Source organism: Oncorhynchus gorbuscha, unplaced genomic scaffold, assembly GCF_021184085.1.
Source record: "Oncorhynchus gorbuscha isolate QuinsamMale2020 ecotype Even-year unplaced genomic scaffold, OgorEven_v1.0 Un_scaffold_1683, whole genome shotgun sequence".
NCBI lineage: Eukaryota > Metazoa > Chordata > Actinopteri > Salmoniformes > Salmonidae > Oncorhynchus > Oncorhynchus gorbuscha.
This window is the reverse complement of record NW_025746390.1, coordinates 1-24,588: the sequence shown is the minus strand read 5'-3', so window position 1 is coordinate 24,588 and position 24,588 is coordinate 1. Positions and strand designations below refer to the sequence as shown.

The 24,588-nt window shown below is 44.0% G+C and overlaps 1 pseudogene; it reads left to right on the top strand.

Annotated features, from left to right (window-relative positions):
- LOC124023816 overlaps positions 1–18,343 on the top strand; it is a 62,071-nt pseudogene extending 43,728 nt beyond the window's left edge.
- Positions 18,344–24,588: the final 6,245 nt, after the last annotated feature.

Sequence of the window (24,588 nt, the reverse complement as noted above, 5' to 3'; positions counted from 1 at the left end):
TTAGACAGTAGATAAATAGATAGATAGATCTGTGATGTGTCACTACTAGTGTCATTATAAGGCATGTGAGAATGGTTTGGCAGAGGGGCTAGATGTTGTCAAGACCCACATACAGTCCTGGCCCTAAAAGTTACATTTCCAAAGCACTTTGATGTGTGAAGGAGAACGTGAGACAGTAAGCTGAGTTGCAGAAGCACAGTGGTGTCTTCAAGGTGGCATGCTGTAAGACATTATGGGATGTACAGCTGATCCTTCTGATCCTTTTCCTGCATGATTACTGAGATGGATGTGTCTGTATACATTCCTGAGTTGAAGTCTGATGCAGTGTGTGTGTGTGTTTGTGTTTGTGTTTGTGAGTTGAAGTCTGAGTGTGTATGTGTACGTGCGTGAGGTGAAGTCTGATGCAGTGTGTGTATGTGTGTGTGCGTGAGGTGAAGTCTGATGCAGTGTGTGTATGTGTGCATGCGTGAGGTGAAGTCTGAGTGTGTATGTGTGTGTGTGTGCGTGAGGTGAAGTCTGAGTGTGTATGTGTGTGTGTGTGCGTGAGGTGAAGTCTGAGTGTGTATGTGTGTGTGTGCGTGAGGTGAAGTCTGATGCCGTGTGTGTGTCTCTCTCCTATCTACAGGGCTCTGTGTGTGACGAGGCTGTGCAGAGTCGCACACGGCGCTTTAGTGGCTCCATCTCTCACGGTGTAAGAAGCCCTGACGCCCCCTCTCTTACCCCGAGGGAGGTTGCTTGGCATGCCCCCTCTCTTACCCCGAGGGAGGTTGCTTGGCATGCCCCCTCTCTTACCCCGAGGGAGGTTGCTTGGCATGCCCCCTCTCTTACCCCGAGGGAGGTTGCTTGGCATGCCCCCTCTCTTACCCCGAGGGAGGTTGCTTGGCATGCCCCCTCTCTTACCCCGAGGGAGGTTGCTTGGCATGCCCCCTCTCTTACCCCGAGGGAGGTTGCTTGGCATGCCCCTCTCTTATGCCCCCCGAGGGAGGTTGCTTGGCATGCCCCCTCTCTTACCCCGAGGGAGGTTGCTTGGCATGCCCCCTCTCTTACCCCGAGGGAGGTTGCTTGGCATGCCCCCTCTCTTACCCCGAGGGAGGTTGCTTGGCATGCCCCCTCTCTTACCCCGAGGGAGGTTGCTTGGCATGCCCCCTGTGGGGATTGCATAGTTCAGCGGTGGTCAACCCTCCTCCTGGAGACATATAGCTACTGGGTATGCAGGCTTTTGTTCCAACCCTGCTCTAACACGATTCAGCTAATCAACACCCAGGTGAGCAGCTGATTAGTAGAATCAGTTGTATTGGAGCAGGTCTGGAGCAAAAGCCTGCACATCCAATAGGTTTCTGGGAAGACAGTCTGTCACCCCTGGCCATAGTCTGTCTGCATGACAGTGTTGTCAGTCTCTACTTCTATCAGGGTCAGTGGTGTCTTCTGTTTTTATCAGACTCACCAAACAAGGAACCCTTCTTTAATTTGTTGTATTCCACTAATTCCCACCCTGTCTGGTGTGTTGATGACTTCTGGAAACACAGTGCAAAGTCCTAGTGAGATTGTGTGACGGTTTTCAAGTCCAAAGGGAGGCTTGAATAGACAGCATGCATGGAATGTATCACTGTGTTACCCTGATGAGGGGGCTTTGCTTGGCATGCCCCATGTGCCAACGTGGAATTGCATTGTGGGGTCGACCCACCCTCCTCTTGAAGCGATACTAGTGGCAGGCTGGGTGTGCAGGCTTTCATTCCAGTCCTGCTCGAACATAGCTGATTCTCTCCAGTGGGAGGGTTGGCCACCCCAGGAGAAGTCTGCATGACAGTGTCGTCACCCCACTACTTCTTTCTATGGAGGTGTCTTGTGTCTTTCCCACATGTAGATTTCAGACTTCCAGAAGAAGGAATCCATGTTTTCAGTTCGCTGTATTCCACCAATAACCATCCTGAATTGTCTTGTGTGTCGATGACCTTTACAAACACTGTGCCAAGTCACAGTTTAATTGTGACTTTGCTGCGTGGGGTTTGCAGTATGTCTAGAACGGTGGAGTCTAGAGTGGAGAGTACACGTGGAATTGTATGTGTCTGGGTTTTGATGTGTGGGAGGGTTGTCTCTGGTCTAACAGGGCCTGGTTGACTTGTCTATCAATGTATTCTCTTGTCTCTTCAGCTCTGTCTGTCCCTGCTTCAGCTCTGTCTGTCCCTGCTTCAGCTCTGTCTGTCCCTGCTTCAGCTCTGTCTCTCCCTGCTTCCACTCTGTCTGTACCTGCTTCAGCTCTGTCTCTCCCTGCTTCAGCTCTGTCTCTCCCTGCTTCCACTCTGTCTGTACCTGCTTCAGCTCTGTCTGTCCCTGCTTCAGCTCTGTCTGTCCCTGTTTCAGCTCTGTCTCTCCCTGCTTCAGCTCTGTCTGTCCCTGCTTCCGCTCTGTCTGTACCTGCTTCAGCTCTGTCTCTCCCTGCTTCAGCTCTGTCTGTCCCTGCTTCAGCTCTGTCTGTCTCTGCTTCCACTCTGTCTGTCCCTGCTTCAGCTCTGTCTGTCCCTGTTTCAGCTCTGTCTGTACCTGCTTCAGCTCTGTCTGTCCCTGCTTCCGCTCTGTCTCTCCCTGCTTCAGCTCTGTCTGTCCCTGCTTCAGCTCTGTCTGTCCCTGCTTCAGCTCTGTCTGTACCTGCTTCAGCTCTGTCTCTCCCTGCTTCAGCTTTGTCTGTCCCTGCTTCCGCTCTGTCTGTACCTGCTTCAGCTCTGTCTCTCCCTGCTTCAGCTCTGTCTGTCCCTGCTTCAGCTCTGTCTGTCCCTGCTTCCACTCTGTCTGTCCCTGCTTCAGCTCTGTCTGTCCCTGCTTCAGCTCTGTCTGTCCCTGCTTCAGCTCTGTCTGTCCCTGTTTCAGCTCTGTCTGTCCCTGCTTCAGCTCTGTCTGTCCCTGCTTCCGCTCTGTCTCTCCCTGCTTCAGCTCTGTCTGTCCCTGCTTCAGCTCTGTCTGTCCCTGCTTCAGCTCTGTCTGTCCCTGTTTCAGCTCTGTCTGTCCCTGCTTCAGCTCTGTCTGTCCCTGTTTCAGCTCTGTCTGTCCCTGTTTCAGCTCTGTCTGTCCCTGCTTCAGCTCTGTCTGTCCCTGCTTCAGCTCTGTCTGTCCCTGCTTCAGCTCTGTCTGTCCCTGCTTCAGCTCTGTCTGTCCCTGTTTCAGCTCTGTCTGTCCCTGTTTCAGCTCTGTCTGTCCCTGTTTCAGCTCTGTCTGTCCCTGCTTCAGCTCTGTCTGTCCCTGTTTCAGCTCTGTCTGTACCTGCTTCAGCTCTGTCTCTCCCTGCTTCAGCTCTGTCTGTCCCTGCTTCCGCTCTGTCTGTACCTGCTTCAGCTCTGTCTCTCCCTGCTTCAGCTCTGTCTGTCCCTGCTTCAGCTCTGTCTGTCTCTGCTTCCACTCTGTCTGTCCCTGCTTCAGCTCTGTCTGTCCCTGTTTCAGCTCTGTCTGTACCTGCTTCAGCTCTGTCTGTCCCTGCTTCCGCTCTGTCTCTCCCTGCTTCAGCTCTGTCTGTCCCTGCTTCAGCTCTGTCTGTCCCTGCTTCAGCTCTGTCTGTACCTGCTTCAGCTCTGTCTCTCCCTGCTTCAGCTCTGTCTGTCCCTGCTTCCGCTCTGTCTGTACCTGCTTCAGCTCTGTCTCTCCCTTCTTCAGCTCTGTCTGTCCCTGCTTCAGCTCTGTCTGTCCCTGCTTCCACTCTGTCTGTCCCTGCTTCAGCTCTGTCTGTCCCTGTTTCAGCTCTGTCTGTCCCTGCTTCCACTCTGTCTGTCCCTGCTTCAGCTCTGTCTGTCCCTGTTTCAGCTCTGTCTGTCCCTGCTTCAGCTCTGTCTGTACCTGCTTCAGCTCTGTCTCTCCCTGCTTCAGCTCTGTCTGTCCCTGCTTCAGCTCTGTCTCTCCCTGCTTCCACTCTGTCTGTCCCTGCTTCAGCTCTGTCTGTCCCTGTTTCAGCTCTGTCTGTCCCTGCTTCAGCTCTGTCTGTCCCTGCTTCCGCTCTGTCTCTCCCTGCTTCAGCTCTGTCTGTCCCTGCTTCAGCTCTGTCTGTCCCTGCTTCAGCTCTGTCTGTCCCTGTTTCAGCTCTGTCTCTCCCTGCTTCAGCTCTGTCTGTCCCTGCTTCAGCTCTGTCTCTCCCTGCTTGCTGACTGACAAACTCTGTGACTAACATCTCTCTCTTTCTTTTTCATTTCCTTCTCTTTTCCTATTTTATCCATCTTCTTTTTGTGCCAGCCTTCAGACTACAGTGGTTTTCTGGGCTCCAACTCTCGGGCCTCGTCCAGGGCCAGCTCTGCCCGTGCCAGCCCGGTGGTGAGCTCTCTTCATTGGTCACTCCCTCTAACCCGCAGCCTTCTTTAGGCCTAGTCCTTACATCCTTTTATCTGTTCTCTATTCTGTTAAATGCCCACTTAATATCATCCCAATGAAGAGTGCATTGTCCAGAGAACTGAACTCTATGGTCCTGTCCTGTGTGTCCTCTGCACCAAGGTAATGCTCATAGACAGCTGACAGTGCTCAGGTCCCTTATGCCCCCTGGTGGACATTACAAAGACTGCAGCTTTGGTACAAGCAAAGAATATATGGTCCTGATCTGGCCAATGTGAGGTGGGCCTCTGTGTGGACGCATTGATGTGTGGGTGACACTGACAACTAACATGCAGCCTGGACTGGAGTGGATATGATATGACTAACTCTGTAGTGTCCAGTGATATGACTAACTGTAGTGTCCAGTGATATGACTAACTCTGTAGTGTCCAGTGATATGACTAACTCTGTAGTGTCCAGTGATATGACTAACTGTAGTGTCCAGTGGATATGATATGACTAACTCTGTAGTGTCCAGTGATATGACTAACTGTAGTGTCCAGTGGATATGATATGACTAACTCTGTAGTGTCCAGTGATATGACTAACTCTGTAGTGTCTAGTGATATGACTAACTCTGTAGTGTCCAGTGATATGACTAACTGTAGTGTCCAGTGGATATGATATGACTAACTCTGTAGTGTCTAGTGATATGACTAACTGTAGTGTCCAGTGATATGACTAACTGTAGTGTCCAGTGGATATGATATGACTAACTCTGTAGTGTCCAGTGATATGACTAACTGTAGTGTCCAGTGGATATGATATGACTAACTCTGTAGTGTCCAGTGATATGACTAACTCTGTAGTGTCCAGTGATATGACTAACTGTAGTGTCCAGTGGATATGATATGACTAACTCTGTAGTGTCCAGTGATATGACTAACTGTAGTGTCCAGTGGATATGATATGACTAACTCTGTAGTGTCCAGTGATATGACTAACTCTGTAGTGTCCAGTGATATGACTAACTATAGTGTCCAGTGGATATGATATGACTAACTCTGTAGTGTCTAGTGATATGACTAACTCTGTAGTGTCCAGTGATATGACAAACTGTAGTGTCCAGTGGATATGATTTGACTAACTTTGTAGTGTCTAGTGATATGACTAACTCTGTAGTGTCCAGTGATATGACTAACTGTAGTGTCCAGTGATATGACTAACTGTAGTGTCCAGTGGATATGATATGACTAACTCTGTAGTGTCCAGTGATATGACTAACTGTAGTGTCCAGTGGATATGATATGACTAACTCTGTAGTGTCCAGTGATATGACTAACTGTAGTGTCCAGTGGATATGATATGACTAACTCTGTAGTGTCCAGTGATATGACTAACTCTGTAGTGTCCAGTGATATGACTAACTGTAGTGTCCAGTGGATATGATATGACTAACTCTGTAGTGTCCAGTGATATGACTAACTGTAGTGTCCAGTGGATATGATATGACTAACTCTGTAGTGTCCAGTGATATGACTAACTGTAGTGTCCAGTGGATATGATATTACTAACTCTGTAGTGTCCAGTGGATATGATATGATTAACTCTGTAGTGTCCAGTGGATATAATATGAGTAACTCTGTAGTGTCCAGTGGATATAATATGAGTAAGTCTGTAGTGTCCAGTGGATATAATATGAGTAAGTCTGTAGTGTCCAGTGGATATAATATCAGTAACTCTGTAGTGTCCAGTGGATATAATATGAGTAACTCTGTAGTGTCCAGTGGATATAATATGAGTAAGTCTGTAGTGTCCAGTGGATATAATATGAGTAAGTATGTAGTGTCCAGTGGATATAATATGAGTAACTCTGTAGTGTCCAGTGGATATAATATGAGTAAGTCTGTAGTGTCCAGTGGATATAATATGAGTAACTCTGTAGTGTCCAGTGGATATAATATGAGTAACTCTGTAGTGTCCAGTGGATATAATATGAGTAACTCTGTAGTGTCCAGTGGATATAATATGAGTAACTCTGTAGTGTCCAGTGGATATAATATGAGTAAGTCTGTAGTGTCCAGTGGATATAATATGAGTAAGTCTGTAGTGTCCAGTGGATATAATATGAGTAAGTCTGTAGTGTCCAGTGGATATAATATGAGTAACTCTGTAGTGTCCAGTGGATATAATATGAGTAAGTCTGTAGTGTCCAGTGGATATAATATGAGTAACTCTGTAGTGTCCAGTGGATATAATATGATTAACCGTCACGTCTAATCAAGGTGGGTGGAATCAGGCGCAGAGAGCAAATAGCGATATAAAGTTTATTCTCCGGTGAACAAAATAAACACGGTCAACCCAAATACAAACAGGGTGAAATTATCCAAAAACAGGATAACAGACTAACCGGAGAATAATAAACACAAAAACACCGACAGACGAAACGAAATGACAAAACAAACAATCCCGCACAAAACAAGGGCGGGACAACCTACATTATATACAGATACTAATTAACTAAACAACACACAGGTGAAACCAATCAGACAAAACCAACAGATACACGAAAAGGGATCGGTAGTGGCTAGTAGGACGGTGACGACAACCGCCGAGCACCACCCGAACGGGCAGGAGAGCCAACCTCGGCGGAAGTCGTGACATTAACTCTGTAGTGTCCAGTGGATATAATATGAGTAAGTCTGTAGTGTCCAGTGGATATAATATGAGTAAGTCTGTAGTGTCCAGTGGATATAATATGAGTAAGTCTGTAGTGTCCAGTGGATATAATATGAGTAACTCTGTAGTGTCCAGTGGATATAATATGAGTAAGTCTGTAGTGTCCAGTGGATATAATATGAGTAACTCTGTAGTGTCCAGTGGATATAATATGAGTAACTCTGTAGTGTCCAGTGGATATAATATGAGTAAGTCTGTAGTGTCCAGTGGATATAATATGAGTAACTCTGTAGTGTCCAGTGGATATAATATGATTAACCGTCACGTCTAATCAAGGTGGGTGGAATCAGGCGCAGAGAGCAAATAGCGATATAAAGTTTATTCTCCGGTGAACAAAATAAACACGGTCAACCCAAATACAAACAGGGTGAAATTATCCAAAAACAGGATAACAGACTAACCGGAGAATAATAAACACAAAAACACCGACAGACGAAACGAAATGACAAAACAAACAATCCCGCACAAAACAAGGGCGGGACAACCTACATTATATACAGATACTAATTAACTAAACAACACACAGGTGAAACCAATCAGACAAAACCAACAGATACACGAAAAGGGATCGGTAGTGGCTAGTAGGACGGTGACGACAACCGCCGAGCACCACCCGAACGGGCAGGAGAGCCAACCTCGGCGGAAGTCGTGACATTAACTCTGTAGTGTCCAGTGGATATAATATGAGTAAGTCTGTAGTGTCCAGTGGATATAATATGAGTAAGTCTGTAGTGTCCAGTGGATATAATATGAGTAAGTCTGTAGTGTCCAGTGGATATAATATGAGTAAGTCTGTAGTGTCCAGTGGATATAATATGAGTAACTCTTTAGTGTCCAGTGGATATAATATGAGTAACTCTGTAGTGTCCAGTGGATATAATATGAGTAAGTCTGTAGTGTCCAGTGGATATAATATGAGTAAGTCTGTAGTGTCCAGTGGATATAATATGAGTAAGTCTGTAGTGTCCAGTGGATATAATATGAGTAAGTCTGTAGTGTCCAGTGGATATAATATGAGTAAGTCTGTAGTGTCCAGTGGATATAATATGAGTAAGTCTGTAGTGTCCAGTGGATATAATATGAGTAAGTCTGTAGTGTCCAGTGGATATAATATGAGTAACTCTGTAGTGTCCAGTGGATATAATATGAGTAACTCTGTAGTGTCCAGTGGATATAATATGAGTAAGTCTGTAGTGTCCAGTGGATATAATATGAGTAACTCTGTAGTGTCCAGTGGATATAATATGAGTAACTCTGTAGTGTCCAGTGGATATAATATGAGTAAGTCTGTAGTGTCCAGTGGATATAATATGAGTAAGTCTGTAGTGTCCAGTGGATATAATATGAGTAAGTCTGTAGTGTCCAGTGGATATAATATGAGTAAGTCTGTAGTGTCCAGTGGATATAATATGAGTAAGTCTGTAGTGTCCAGTGGATATAATATGAGTAAGTCTGTAGTGTCCAATGGTTCCGTGGTTCAGAATCAGATGGTGATCCAGAGAGGGTAGGGTATGAGAGGGTATGACTCTATGATGCTTGTTGTGATGCAGTGTGTGGATATACAGACACGGTGTCACGCCCCGGCCTTAGTATTTTGTGTTTTCTTTATTATTTTGGTCAGGTCAGGGTGTGATATGGGTATTTATGTGGTGTGTTTTGTCTAGGTTTTTTTGTAGGTCATGGGATTGTGGTTTAGTGAAGTAGTCTAGGTAAGTCTATGGCACTCTCCCTGCGTCGGCCGCCGACCTGTCTATTTCCTTCCAAGTCGTATAGTCCTGACTTCGCTGCTCCTGCTGCCGCTGCCTGTCACCACGCCGCTTGTTCCTGTTGTGGTGGATGATTCTGTTACGGTTTTCTTCTGTTGAAAGTGCAAAATGCAGCGTGGTTATCTTTATACATCTTTAATAAAATATGAAAAATGAACAATATACAAAACAAGAAACGTGAAAAACCGAAACAGCCCTATCTGGTGCAACAAACACAGAGATAGAAACAGACACCCACGAAACAGAAGAATCAAAGAATATGGTTGCCTATAGTGGTTCTCAATCAGAGGCAGGTGTTTATCGTTGTCTCTGATTGGGAATCATATTTAGGCAGCCATAGACTTACCTAGACTACTTCACTAAACCACAATCCAATTACCTACTAAAAAAACCTAGACAAAACACACCACATAAATACAGATGTCACACCCTGGCCTGACCAAAATAATAAGGCCAGGGCGTGACAGACTGATACAGTATGGGCATGGCCTGGACATACGGTGTGTCAATCAACTACATTTGTGACATTGTAAATATGTGTATCTCCTCTCCTTATCCTCTCCTAAGAGTAACCAAGTTGTTTTACCCTCTACAGGTGGAGGAGAGATCAGACAGGGACTTCCTGGAAAAGGTACGGGTCACACACCTGATCTGAAACTCCAGCTTTTAATCTATTAAAGATGAAGTAGGGAATATGACTGTTGTGAAACAGCCTTCAAGACGGCCCTGTCCTGTTTCCTCCCAGGGTTCCAGGACTGCCTCTACCCCTCTCAGCAGCCACTCTAGCATCGCTGGGAGGGCCCTCCTCTCGCAGAGGCAGCTGTGACACCTCTATCTCAGTAGAGACAGAGGCCTCCATTCGAGAGATAAAGGTAGGACCATAGAGATACTTCTCTGAGTAGGACCATACAGTAGTATATCTGGGAAAGAGATGGTCTAACGTCCATGTTTTTACAATTATTTTGTTGACTCCAGAAACACTTCTGATAATTACAGTAACTATTCCACGGTTGAAGACGTCTGCGTAGTTGTTTTTGAGATATTAACTGCTTAACTGTTTTGCTTTGTTTCTCCCCTGACCTCTCACCCCTCCACTGTCCTCCATTTTGTCTCTCAACAGGACTCCCTGGTGGAGTCTGAGGAGAAGTACCGTAAGGCCATGGTGTCCAACGCCCAGCTACACAACGAGAAGTCCAACCTCATGTACCAGGTGGACACGCTGAAGGACTCGCTCATTGAGCTGGAGGAGCAGCTGTACGAGTCTAAACGAGAGTACAACGACAAGGCCAAGGAGTTTGAGAGGGAGAGGCACGCCCACAGTGTTCTGCAGCGCCAGTTTAACGAGATGAGAGAGACGCTGAAACAGAGTGAAGAACTGTTAACCGTGAGTACTCAGGTCATCGCAAAGACTTCCTGCTAACAACAATACGGTAACTAAAACAGTACTTCCACTCAGAACATCACACTAACATAGATCTAACTTAGGTCTCTTGCTAAACTTGCTGTAGTCTCTTTTCCTGCTGCAAACTCTCTGCATGCTGATTGTCTCTCCCTTCTCCTCTGTCCCTTCTCCTCTGTCCCTTCTTCTCCTCCATCTTGCTTTCGTCCCGTGGCCAGGAGGTGGGCCAGCTGCGTCTCAAACAGGTCAGCTGTGTTAGGGAGATCTCCGACCTGCAGGAGACCCTCGGATGGAAGGAGAAAAAGATTGGGGTACGCTCGCGGAATAGAGGGTGAACCCCAAACCGTTAGCTGAATCATTGTTCCAGGAAGTTCTACAGGAAACGCTTCCGTTCCTCTGTCAGCTACTCAAGTTTAATGCTCCAAACTAACCAAGACATTTCCACTGTATCTCTTTTTTCCTTCTCAATGCTTCTCTCTTCCTTTACTGTGTTTATCCTTCCCTTCTTTACCCACTCTTCCTCCTCCTCCTCCTCCCCCCCCCTGCTGCTGCTGCTTGGGTATGGCTCAGGCCTTAGAGAGACAGAGGGAATTCTCAGACGCCGGCGTGCGGGATGAGCGGGATAAGCTCAGGGATCAGGTGGTCCACCTCAAAGACACTCTGAAGGTACAGCACCTTGAAGTACTGCTGAGGGAAGGTTTCCTCATCATGACTTCCAAGAGGGCCTCTGTGCGCATGTCAGCAAACACTAGAACAATAGGAAGTTCTAATGGGAAAAAGACTTTCTGAAAGATTATTCAGCTTTATTTGCCTCGTTCTCTCCCAAATCAGAAACATGGGATAGTGCTGTCACCTGACGTAACCACCAATGGGGATGCAGGACAGATGATTGACGGGCCTCGCAGTGCAGACTCTACCTCCCGATTGGCTCAGGAGTCCCAGCCATCCCATGGTGGGGAGAGCATGCTTGGTAAGAAAATAACCCACCGGTGCCGTTGCTCATATCTGATCTCTGCTTATTTACCACCATCCTACTCAAATCATGTTGAATGATATTGTGCAGTCATGTGTTTTATTTCACGTGTCTTCTGTCATTCGGATGAATCACCGTTAGAAATGTCAGGGTTATGTTTGTGTTGCATGATGGGATACAAAACGAGGATGGTTGGCTTTCTTTTTCTTTTTTCTGATGTCATTGTTTTGCACTATTGTCCTCCGTGGGATTATCATCATAATGTTAATTAATCCTGTTGAGTCAGTTGCTGATTCTGCATTCTAATTCAGCCGGGATCAAGGCCTTGATTCTATTCTCTACAAATGTCTCCAAATTAATTCCCCCTCCAGCGATCATTGAATTTCTGTGCTTGCACTGTCAGACGCTGAAGAATGACCTGTGTCTGGCCCTCCAATCTATTCCCTGTGATCTTCCAGGCGAAGCACCAGAGATGCAGTTTGACCATGGCGAGGTGAGGACACCAGGGGGGAGGCAGACTTCTACATGAGGCTGACAACTACTCACATGACCAGGAGAGGGCACTACTGGAGATAGAATCTTCGGACAAGTTGAACCAAGACAAGTTGAATGACAGCCTGCAGCAACAAACAGACACTGAAGCAGAGCAGTCCAAGTACTGTGACCAAGAGACCCAGGTGGATGTTGCTGTACCTGAAGAAGCCATTTTGGTGCATTTTGGTGACAAAGAGACTCAGATTGAATATGAAGTAGAGAAACCCCAATACTGCGACACAGAAACTCTGGTGGAACCTGCGGAACTTGAGGGAGCCATTTTGGTTCAAAAGGAATATACAGATGGTGACAGTGACAATGGAGAGGGGTTGAATCAAAGAGGATTTGAACCAGAATCCCAGGAACAGGCAGAGAATGAGGAAAACAGTGGAGAAAGTAACAAGGAAGCTGTACCAGTAAGCGGTGCCACTGACGGACAATGTGAGGAAAACCCAAACCTTGAGAAAGGACGGGAAAACACAGAGCTTCTCACAGCTGTGTCTACTGACTCTGAAGAACAGGACATCTCTGGCCCAACTCTCTGTGATGAGACAGAGGCAACTCTTAGTCGAATCCAAAGTGACCTGCAAGGAGAGAACACCCAGGAGTATGATCCTGGGACTAAAGGTCAAGTCATTCCAGAAAACTCAAGGATCACGGAATCTGAGATGATTAAGATGATTCTGAGGATTTCTGTATGTCTAGGGGAGGCAAAGACCAGCCCAAATCAGATCTCTCAGGGATCATTAAAGAAAACAGAAACAATAGGGATGGAGATGAAGAATCATCCAGGGCATCCTGCAGAGCATCAGGCAGAAACTGGCCAAGTAACATCTACTGGAACATCTGCTATCTCATCTACAGTCTCTGTTGAACTGTTTATCTCTGAATGTCCTGACGAGGTTGGAATTGGAACAGATCCGCTCATAATAAACACTTTAAGTGAATTTGAGAAAGACACACAGAATTCTCTAGAACATCAGCAGCATCAGAATTTCAGGACAGAAAGCTCTGTGGAAATTGTGCCAAAGATCACAGACTCTGACGGACAGAAATTATCTGAGAGGGTTGAAGAGCTGGAGTCGAGTTCAGTGGAGAGCAAGCCAGATCAGATTTGGCAGGAATCTGTATGTGGCATGAAGGAAGATGAACCAAATACTAAAGTGCTTCAGGCAAAGGAGCCCCCATCCACTATCTCTGACAAAATGGTAACACCTATCATAACAGAGGAGGGGAAGACTAGACTAGACCAACAGGTGATCCCTGATTTACCAGAGAGGCTAGAGACCAGCTTAGAAAATACCTTACCAGGAGTTCAAGGTGATCAGAAGATGGATGTAGCAGAATCAAGGGAGAAACAAGGATGTACCTGTAAATGTACATGTAAACAATCCGAGAGTGATCAAGTACTGACGGAAAACTCACTGGATGTAGCTCTAACTCAGAGGATCAGCGACTCTAGTGGCGAGGTTATCTCAGACAGGACAGAGGCGGTAGAGCCCAGCCCAGACAGGATCCAATCAGAATCACCCAGTCGTGTAGAGAGAGAAGAATGGTGCATCATTGAGGAGAACATCTATGAGGAGAATCTCCAGCAGGAAGCCATTCAGGAGGAGCAACAGACAGAACAGCGGGAGGCTTCAACAAGTTCACCAGCAGGGGGAGACAATGAGTTAAACGATGGGGCCTCCGCTGGATATATAGACAGTTGTGAAGAAGCCGTTCTAATTGTGAAAGAGGAGGAAACCTATCTATCTGTAGAAGAAGAGCACATCAGCTCCTCACCCGGACCCTCGGCACTTGGCCAAGAGATACAGCCATTACCAGAGGCGGTGGAGGAGGGAAGAGAGCGCCCCCCAGTGGAAGAAGCCCAGAAACAGGAGAGCGGTGTAAGAAAGGGACAAAGGGGCAATAGGAAGGGCAAGGGCAAAGTTCCTTGCAAAGTAAACTAGTTGACGAGCACTGTACTCTCAAAGTGTTATTTGATGTGTAATAGACTACTGACTGAGGTTGCAGCCAGTCTCTGTGGGTTTCTTTGTCTTACTCAAAGGAATTACAGGTTTTATTTAATGCATTATTTAGTGCCTTGAATAAATTAACCATGTTGAAGCTTCCATTTATCCACAGCGATCGGTTTTGTTTTATTTTGCACTATTGCATACTGATTTCTGGCTTCCATTTATCCACAGGGGGTCAGATTATATTACACAACAACAGTTCATTTATCCACAGGGGTCAGATTATATTACACAGTTCTGTATTGTCCACCAAGCTTCCATTTATCCACAGGGGGTCAGATTATATTACACAACAACAGTTCTGTATTGTCCACCAAGCTTCCATTTATCCACAGGGGTCAGATTATATTACACAACAACAGTTCTGTATTGTCCACCAAGCTTCCATTTATCCACAGGGGGTCAGATTATATTACACAACAACAGTTCTGTATTGTCCACCAAGCTTCCATTTATCCACAGGGGTCAGATTATATTACACAACAACAGTTCTGTATTGTCCACCAAGCTTCCATTTATCCACAGGGGGTCAGATTATATTACACAACAACAGTTCTGTATTGTCCACCAAGCTTCCATTTATCCACAGGGGGTCAGATTATATTACACAACAACAGTTCTGTATTGTCCACCAAGCTTCCATTTATCCACAGGGGTCAGATTATATTACACAACAACAGTTCTGTATTGTCCACCAAGCTTCCATTTATCCACAGGGGTCAGATTATATTACAGAACAACAGTTCTGTATTGTCCACCAAGCTTCCATTTATCCACAGGGGGTCAGATTATATTACACAACAACAGTTCTGTATTGTCCACCAAGCTTCCATTTATCCACAGGTATTTATATTACACAACAACAGGTATTGTCCACCAAGCTTCCATTTTCCACCAATTACAGGGGTATTACACAACAACAGTTCTGTATTGTTCACCTGTCAGGTTTTTACATGCAACATACTAGATAACAATTACATGATTAAATAGGTAATAAGTGGGAGAATATATCAACCCCATGTTATCTCCACTCAGTTGTATGTGTCATCTGTTTAAAACTATTTTCATCCAGACTCACAATCCCTCCAACTCACTGTACAGTATTTCAGCAGTAAGCAACTGTGTCCATATTCTCAGGTTTTCAATCAACTGCAGATTGGGATCATTTGGGTGAAATGTTTTATTATTGCAATGAATTAAGTATATAGTGTTTATTTATACAGTCCCAGTCAAAGGTTTGGACACACCTACTCATTCCAGGGGTTTTCTTTCTACTATTGTCTACATTTTAAAATAATAGTGAAGACATCACAACTATGAAATAACACATGTATGAATCGTGTAGTAAAAAAGGGTTCAACAAATCAAAATATTGTTTATATTTGAGATTCTTCAAAGTAGCCACTCTTTGAATTGATGACAGCTTTGCTCACTCTTGGAATTCTCTCAACCAGCTTCATGAGGTTGTCACCTGGAATGGATTTAAATGAACAGGTGTGGCTTGTTAAAAGTTCATTTGTGCAATTTATTTCCTTCCTCCTGCGTTTGAACCAATCAGTTGTGTTGTGACAAGGTAGAGGTGGTATACAGAAGATAGCCCTATTTGGTGAAAGACGAAGTCCATATTATGGCAAGAACAGCTCAAATAAACAAAGATAAACTACAGGACATTGTCAGTCAATCCGTAAAATTTCAAGAAGGTTTTAGGAGGTCATAAGGTGAATGCACCAATTTGTAAGTCGCTCTGGATAAGAGCGTCTGCTAAATGACTTAAATGTAAATGTAAATGTAGTGTGTTAACTGCCATTTATTCAAGTGCAATCACAAAAACCATCAAGCGCTATGATGAAACTGGCTCTCATGAGGACTGCCACAGGACTTATTTAGTGCCTTGAATAAATGGAAGACCAAGAGTATTTATTTTTTAAATGTCACCTTTATTTAACTAGGCAAGTCAGTTATAAACAAATTCTTTTTTTCAATGACAGCCTAGGAATAGTGGGTTAACTGCCTTGTTCAGGGGCAGAATGACAGATCTTTGCCTTGTCAGCTCAGGGATTTGATCTTGCAACCTTTTGGTTACAAGTCCAACACTAGGCTATCTGCCACCCCAAGAGTAAGATCATTAGAGTTACCAGACTCAGAAATTGCAGCCCAAATAGATTCTTCACAGATTTCAAGTAACAGACACACCTCAACATCAACTGTTCAGAGGAGACTGTGTGAATCAGGCCTTCATGGTTGGATTGCTGCAAAGAAAGAAAGAAGAAAGAAAGAAAGAAACCCCTACTAAAAGACACCAATAATAAGAAGAGACTTGCCAAGAAAAAAGAGCAATGGACATTAGACCGGTGGAAATCTGTCCTTTGGTCCAAATGTGTGTTTTTTTGTGTTGTCGTTCCAACAGCAGTGTCTTTGTGAGACACAGAGTAGGTGAATGGATGATCTCCGTATGTGTGGTTCCCACCATGAAGCATGGAAGAGGGGGTGTGATGGTGCTTTGCTGGTGACACTGTCAGTGAATTATTTATAATTAAAGGCACACTTAACCAGCATGGCTACCACAGCATTCTGCAGCGATATGCCATCCCATCTGGTTTGCGCTTAGTGGGACTATCATTTGTTTTTCAACAAGACAATGACCTAATACACACCTCCAGGCTGTGTAAGGGCTATTTTACCAAGGAGAGTGATGGAGTGCGCATCAGATGACCTGGCCTCCACCATCACCCGACCTCAACCCAATTGAAATGGTTTGGGATGAGTTGGACCGCAGTGAAGGAAAAGCAGCAACAAGTGCCCAGCATATGTGGGAACTCCTTCAAGGCTGTTGGAAAAGCATTCCTCATGAAGCTGGTTGAGAGAATGCCAAGAGTGTGCAAAGCTCTCATCAAGGCAAAGGATGGCTACTTTGAAGAATCTAAAATCTATTTTGATTTGTTTAACACTTTTTGCTTGTTACATGATTGCATATGTGTTATTTCATAGTTTTGATGTCTTCACTATTATTCTACAATGTAGAAAATAGTAAAAATAAAGAAAAACCCTGAATGAGTAGGTGTGTCCAAACGTTTGACTAGTACTGTGTATATATATAAAAAAAATCTGAGTAATTAAGTACAGTGTGTTGTATGTATTTAAAAAATTATACAGATTAAAAACTAAAAAAACAAGGCTGTTAATTGAACCGTGTGGTAAATGTTGACGTACAAAACGACTCTATTACTGATCTCGACTACTCAAACTACCTATTACTAACCAACTATTAGAATTTCATGCTGTTGATTCAAAGTCAGCTGTCTGTTTGTATTGCAGAAGTCAGACTGAGGAAAATAGTTGATGAGAGGGAGAGTTTAGCTGATCAGGTGAAGAGGCTGAAGTCTCAGCTGGAGGGAAACAGAGGAACGGGACAGAGGGTTTGAGTCCTGAGGAGGACGGACTTGAGAACGGCATGGACCCCCACATCCTCGACTTACAGAGTGAGTCACATTTCACCTTTACTAAGACAGATCTAGCCTTTTACCTGTCTCCTAGTATACTTTGTCAAGTGTCTAAGTGTAGTATACATTATGCAAACCTATACAACAAAATTTGACTCACATCCTTCTATCTTTATTTCTTCTTCTACAGGGGATGCCAACCGGCAAATCAGTGACCTCAAGTTTAAACTGGTGAAATCAGAACAGGAAGTCACAGCCCTGGAACAGAATGTAAGTAGCGTTTTAGTTCCTAAACAGAGGAAGACATGTATGACTATATCCATGAAACACCTGACCAATCCGTTCCTCATGGTAAACGTGAGATAATAAGCAGTATCTTGTACAGTCTGGGTTGGAGACTATTGACCATTTACATCCACTAGGAGCTCCATGGAATGTAAGTTACGTCTTCATCCATCAATCCATTTATTCACCCCTTCATTTCTCTCTTGGCCAGATCATCCGGTTGGAGGGTCAGGTGACTCGTTACAAGTCGGCCTCTGAGAGCGCAGAGAAAGTAGAGGACGAGCTCAAAGTGGAGAAACGCAAGCTACAGAGAGAGGTAGGCTACTATAATGTCAGGTTTACAAAAACAGCCAAAGAATCACAGAACCCACAAGTTGTTGGGTCATATCTAGTATGTCAACCCCACATGTTTTGGTATCAAGTCTACACCAGGTATACGTTGTTGCCTTCAGGTTGCTTCTCCGTCTCAAACTCTAAACCTTTTCTCTCCGTTCTCTCTAGCTGAGGTCTGCCCTGGACAGGATCGATGAGCTGGAGGCCAGTAACAGCCACCTGGCCAAGCGCCTGGAGAAGATGAAGGCTAATCGGAGCGCCCTGTTGGCCCAGCAGTGATGTACTTATTGGTTGTCATGGCAATTTGCATCCATGACCTCCCTATGACCTTTGATCTATCAGGCACTCTATTAAAACACACCCAGACAATTCAAACCAAGCGAGGACTTGCTGGAGAAAAAGCTTCAATGAAACATATCCACACATATTGTAATCACAGATTCATTCAGTGTTGTGCCCATCTGTACAGTATATCCAGTGATTCACCAAGAGACACAGAGGGAACGTGTTACTGACCCTGGGAACACTCCTCACTGACTGTGACCGAGGCAGGACTTCTCAACTAACTGGTGAAGGGGAATATTCTGCACAAACGAACAGCAAAGAGGACCTATCTCCTCCTATAGCTCTTAAGAGGACCTATCCTCCTCCAATAGCTCTTCAGATGACCTATCCTCCTATAGCTCTTTAGTCGCCCTGTGCCATGATTACCCCTAAAGCATTTCTTCCCAATCATTCATCTCTCTCTGTAACACATGGCACTATCTCTCTGTGCTACTTGGGCTCCATGTCTCTGCTCCAGTAAGTTTATCCATCACGGAGAGGAAGAAAGACTCAAAAGGAGTGTGTTTCATGTATATTATTTTATTGTCAATATATTTTGAAGTGAAAATGCAATCTGCTCCCTCCTGTCCCCCAAGCCAAACTCTGATGTTAATGTGTGCGGTGATGTTTATTTTGATGTGTGTATGTCTCCATAGGTATATGTCAAGTACATGGAAATACACGGGGCACAACATTAATTACGCAATAAGGCCCAAGGAGGTGTGGTATATGGCCAACATACCACGGCGAAGAGCTATTTGTTGGCCATATATCACAAACCCCCGAGGTGCCTTATTGCTATTATTAACGGGTTACCAATGTAATTAGAGCAGTAAAAATACATGTTTTGTCATAACTGTGATATACAACGGCTGTCAGCCAATCAGCTTTCAGGGCTCGAACCAACCAGTTTATAATCAGGATTGTCCTTTACATCTCATTGTTTGTGCCACATGATGAACAGTATAATGGTACTTGAGGAGAAATATCACCAGGTCTTAACGTCTGAAATACTATGTCCTCCCTTGAGCAATTTAAAACGACTCATTGGGAACGACAACTCGAACTCAGTTGAATAATGTACTTCTACTGCAACAGTTTTGGAACCATTCAAATCGTCTGTCGCAGTAACACTTGCTGTAAATGTTCGACAATCTGACAAACCAGATCTCATGCAGATAAAACAAAACATCAGTTATATTCTGACATAAAGAGAATTTTCCCTTATTGTCCCGCTCCTCAGTCTCAAGCATGTCATGCCTTATTGAGGGGGGGGCATTGTTGTTCACTTGTGCTTTGGACATAACGTTTCCCTTGCTACCCCCTATACATTAGTTAAGCTCGGACATCTACTTTTGGGAAGTTCCAGCTGTTTACATGCTTTAAAACTATTATTTGTCCATGAATGAAGCTAATTGTAAACATTGTGCAATATTGGAAATGTCTTTGGGAAGGTGAGGCTGTATGGTCCTTGCTTTACTTGAGAAATGTAAATGATGTTTGAGGTAGCGTTGACAAACACCACATTAAACTAATGCAAACTCTCTTCTAAAACGTTATTTGTCCATATGTGAATAGTTTGGTAAAAGATGCCAAACGCATTCATGATTTATGACAACCAGCAGAGGGGAAGAAGCCTGATGCCGTGTCACATTATGGGATGCTGAAGAGAAACACGGTCCGTGTTAAGCAGAATTTCTTCACTTTGGACATTCAGAAGTTGCCAGGGGAAAAGTGTTGACACTGCCGTGTCTTTCTCTGTTGTGGTGCTGAGCAGGACTTTGGCAGGAGCTCACCGGAACTGAGTACCGGTGTTATAATACTGGCGGTTTGTCCGGACTGATAGTTTCTAAAGTAGTGCTTAGAACGGTTCAGCTCCAGCAGTGGCAGCGTCGGGGACCACAGTTATTGAAAACTACCATTTTCTTATCCAAACCTTATTCTCAACTGCTGCGTTAATTATGTTGGGTAAATTCAGGTAGGTCCATCAGCTTCGTTTTCCTCCATTTAAGAAAATACTTGGCGGGACTCGTATTTGTTTTGTTATTCCATTGACATGTTTTGCTTGTCAGACATCCAGCTACAATATGTCACTTTCAAAATACAGAACTCATCCATGTATGATGCATTTGCATCATGATACAAAGCAGACATCCAGGAAGATGTATTTTGAAGTTAAACATCTTGAATACTTGATGGCTGACAAGCAGCTGGAAAGGCAGCACAGGCAACCAGCTTGTCATCTCGGATTTTGCCTGTGCTTAGCTACATTCTTTATCTGAAAAACTCCCCAGTCCTGAACAATTACAAGCATACCCATAACATGATGCAGACACCACTATGCTTGAAAATATGGGCGTGGTACTCGGTAATGTGTTGGATTTACCCCAAACATAACTTTGTCCTGAATACAAAGTTAATTGCATCACCAACTTTTTTTGCAGTATTACTTACCCATGTTGCAAACATGATGGATGTTTTGGAATATTCCTGTACAGGCTTCATTTTCACTGTCTGTATTGTGGATTAACTACAGTGGTGATCCATCACAGCCATTTCATTTAACCTTTAACGAGGCAAGTCCGTTACAAACAAATTCTTATTTACAATGACAGTCTACCAAAAGGCCTCCTGCAGGAACAGGGATAAAATAACAAAAACATTCAACTCCAACTGTTTTAAAGTCACCATTGGCCTCATGGTGAAATCCCTGAAGTTGCATGTGATCCACTTCCATTTCCTGGCTGTGTCGGGAAAAGTTGTGCAGCAGAAAATTGTTTGCGTGGGTCTACATTGGTCATAAAGACCGGCATAGGAGGAGGTCCACTACATGGAGGTCCACTACATGCTTCTCTACAGCTGCCCCTTATCTGTGATCCAGATCAACAAGCAGCAATGCTACACCGAGGACCAGGGGCAGACTGTTTCAAATTGGTGTCTTGTCTGGAACACAGGAGGGTGAGACTGCCCCTTCTGGAGACATTAATACATACACACATGCATGAACACACACTGACACAAATGTTAGTCTGAGCTATCTCTACATTGTCTTCTTCATACTAGGCTTTCCAACTTCCAGAAAACGCTGTGATCCCTATTGGAGGACAGGATTATGATGAGTTCTACCAATGACTACCTGTTGGTGTAAAGTGTCATTGTAAGGATAAGCAGCGATATGCTTTGATGATCATTGTTGATGGTTCTTCACTCTCCCCACTGATGTGTTCTTGATTCTACATTCTGCAGGAAATGGAACACAGATTGACTTCCTGGATGTGGATGAGAGCTTTGTGATGCATCAACCTGGAGACCATTAAGACCATCAAACCAGTAAGCATCCATGTACTTACTCTATTTCATGTGGATTTTTGATCAGGTCAACTGTGGTGTTATTAGTCTCTCCTCCTGTTATTAGTATCTCCTCTCTGCAGGGTGATGAGATTGCGGAGGAGTGCACCTATAACACAGCCACTCGCAAAGGAATCACGCAATTGGGGCTGGCCTCCACTGATGAGATGTGTCTGGCCTTTATCATCTACTACCCAGCCATCAGTGTTGACAAAGCTCTGAAGCTAGATTTAGGTTTTAATTAATTTGATTCCAGCCATTACAATGAGCCAGGCCTCCTATTGTTCCTCCTACCAGCCTCCACTGATGTGCACATAAATGTATCAAGGTGAAATTAGGGGACATTCTAGTTGGTTCCTGTAGAGAAAAGGCTCCTCGTGTCAACTGGGCTGAACTGAACTGCAATCTAATGGATCAAACAAAGTAAATGAGTTGAACTATAATAATTAGTATTGGTTGTCCTGCAAGTATATTTACAAACCCAAAGTCATATTGTATTCACCGAAAGAACCATGGAAGTTTGACATTTTCCCCTCCATCTAATTTCAAATTCAGTTTACCCATCCAAGTGAAAATTCCCAATATGATACCTCAATGAATTATCCTGAGCAAAACAGACCTGGCAGCAATATGATTTCTTCCCTGTGTGAATCTTCATATGCGTTTTCAGACCATTGCCAAAATTAAAATTTTCCACAATCATTACAGCAAAATGATTTCTCCCTGTGTGAATCCTCATGTGATAATTCAGATACTCAACACAGGGAAACCATTTGCCACATTACAGTAAATCCTGTTTGTGATATGATTTCTCCCCTGTGTGGATCAGTATTATAATGCATATTCTTGCCTGTGTGAAACCTTCCATGCGATTTCAGGTGTTCACTCTGATATGACAGCCTTTGAGTTTCTCCTTTGTGTGAATCATCCGATGACAATTCAGACCTTTAACATTAACAAAACCTTTGCCACAGTCCCAACAGAAAATCTCACCCCTTTGTGGGTCCTCATATGGTCATTCAGACTTCTACCATTAACAAAACCTTTGCCACAAACCTGACAATGATGCAGATTCAACCCTGTGTGGATCCTCATATGCGAATCCAGAGCTCAAAGCTTTCTCTCTCTTTTCTGTGTAACTCCTCCTATGCACTGGGGATTTCAGATCCATGGATGTTTATAACCTTGGAGCTTATAGTGTCTTTTCTGTCAGTGTCCTCTTTGATTTGCGCAGGGGCTGAGATTCACTGGTTGGCTCAGAGGAATCCTCTTCCTTAGGTTCTGTTTTTGATCTGCTCAGTTGAAGCCGTTTTGTCTATGTAGTCTTCACTTCGGATTTGTGAAAACTGAGTTGGGTACTGATCATAGTCAATTTTCACCCAGGCAGGAGTGAATACCGAGTCTTCATTCACCTGGATGATCCTCCATTCTTCCTGTTCCTCTTTAATCTGTATGGGGTTCATCATTTTGCCCCAGACTGGGGCTCAATCCTGCTTACAGTGTTGCTGTACAGGAGACAACTCCTCTTCAGAGACAATGAACTTCTGGAAATCTAAAGGGAAGGAGAAGGATACATTAGATTTGAGTGGCAGATGAGATAGGTGCTGATACGCTTCATCTGACAGAAGATAATGGAGTCTAGGATTAGAGGAGCCCATCTTCAGGATGTCCCACTTATGTGCTGTTGGTTGATCCTAACACTTTCTGAAGTGTCGATCATGGTCATTCAGTATTGTCAGTAGCGGCAATCTGACTGGACTGATTATAATGGAGAATAGCTCATTACTTGTCTAAACAGCACTAAATGTCCATTTTAAAAATGCAAGGGCAGTACAGCAAGCGATGGTCTTCATTTTGTTTATTCTATTCACAATTAAAATGATTAATATTGACGAGAATCCCTTGTTCACTTCTATTGCTATATAGAAACTGCAGTATTGATTATATTTTTCAGACTATTACATAACATGCACAGAATGTGAAAGACTGTTAGCTAGTTAGCATATTAAACTGTATCTAATTGACATTTTATCCGTATGTCTTTTCAATCAAAGATCAATGCATAAAATGGCATTGTTACTTTTTAAAACATTTTTTATGTACTTTTAAAATAATTTTCCTCAGCATAGAATGAATATATCTTTCAAATTATGTGGATGTTATTTAATAGTTGACTAATTGTATTCATATTTAACTGTTTAGCTAGTTTGTAAATGGTCCGTTAAGTAGAAAAACAATAAACACTTTTGATGTGCCCTTGTTGCCAGGCGTCATGAGGTGAATAGGAAGCTCAGGGTCGCGGTATCTTTCAGAAATCAGCATTTTCAAAACGCAGATAAAAAAATGACAATAATAATCATTCTGCGTTTTAAACCATTTCACCTGGTATTTATATTGGAAGTCAAGTGTTTTGTTGTTGTTGCTTTAATGGAGTGATAAGAGGCGTGCAACTACGGCTTTCATCTGACAAAATAAATAAATGCAAAACATTCGGCAGAAAGTAACCGTATTCATCAGATGACAACAGATGTGCATCATTATTTGGCTAACAGCCACACAAAAAAAGTATAGTAGCTTACAATTAAAGAGCAAGGTATTTCTTGCAAAGACGTTGCATGGCCATCTTATTTGTATATTTACCATAGAAAGAATGTAGCTAGTGTTGGTGTTTCATACCGGAGAGGAATGCAAAACAACGACGCTGGACAGAGTGGAATCAGGTGTATCAAAAGGCAGTTTATTGGTCAAAGTTATCTTGTCCTGCCGTTTATCGTGCACAGACCTAAGGAATGTGACTCTTGTGAGGAGTCAGAACAGTTAGGCTGCTCAGCCAGAGTTTACTGCAGAATGTATACACAGAATAATGTAGGTGGAGTCTCGTCGTGTTGATCTTCCTGACTGGTCCTGAAGAGTTGGAGGCGGGCCTTGCTCTAGCCAGAGCGGGCCCCCTTGGTGCACAACAAAGTCCTTTTCTCTTGGCACCCGACCAGTAGGGGGGGGGGGTGAGTGCGAGTGTACAGTGCTTCATATAATGTATGTGTCAAGGAAACGTGGATATTGGTAATGTCTGCTTTAGGCTCAGGTGTTTCCTGTCTTTGCAGGTGCATGCAGGGTTCAATGTCAGCGAGATAGCTTGGCACTTCTA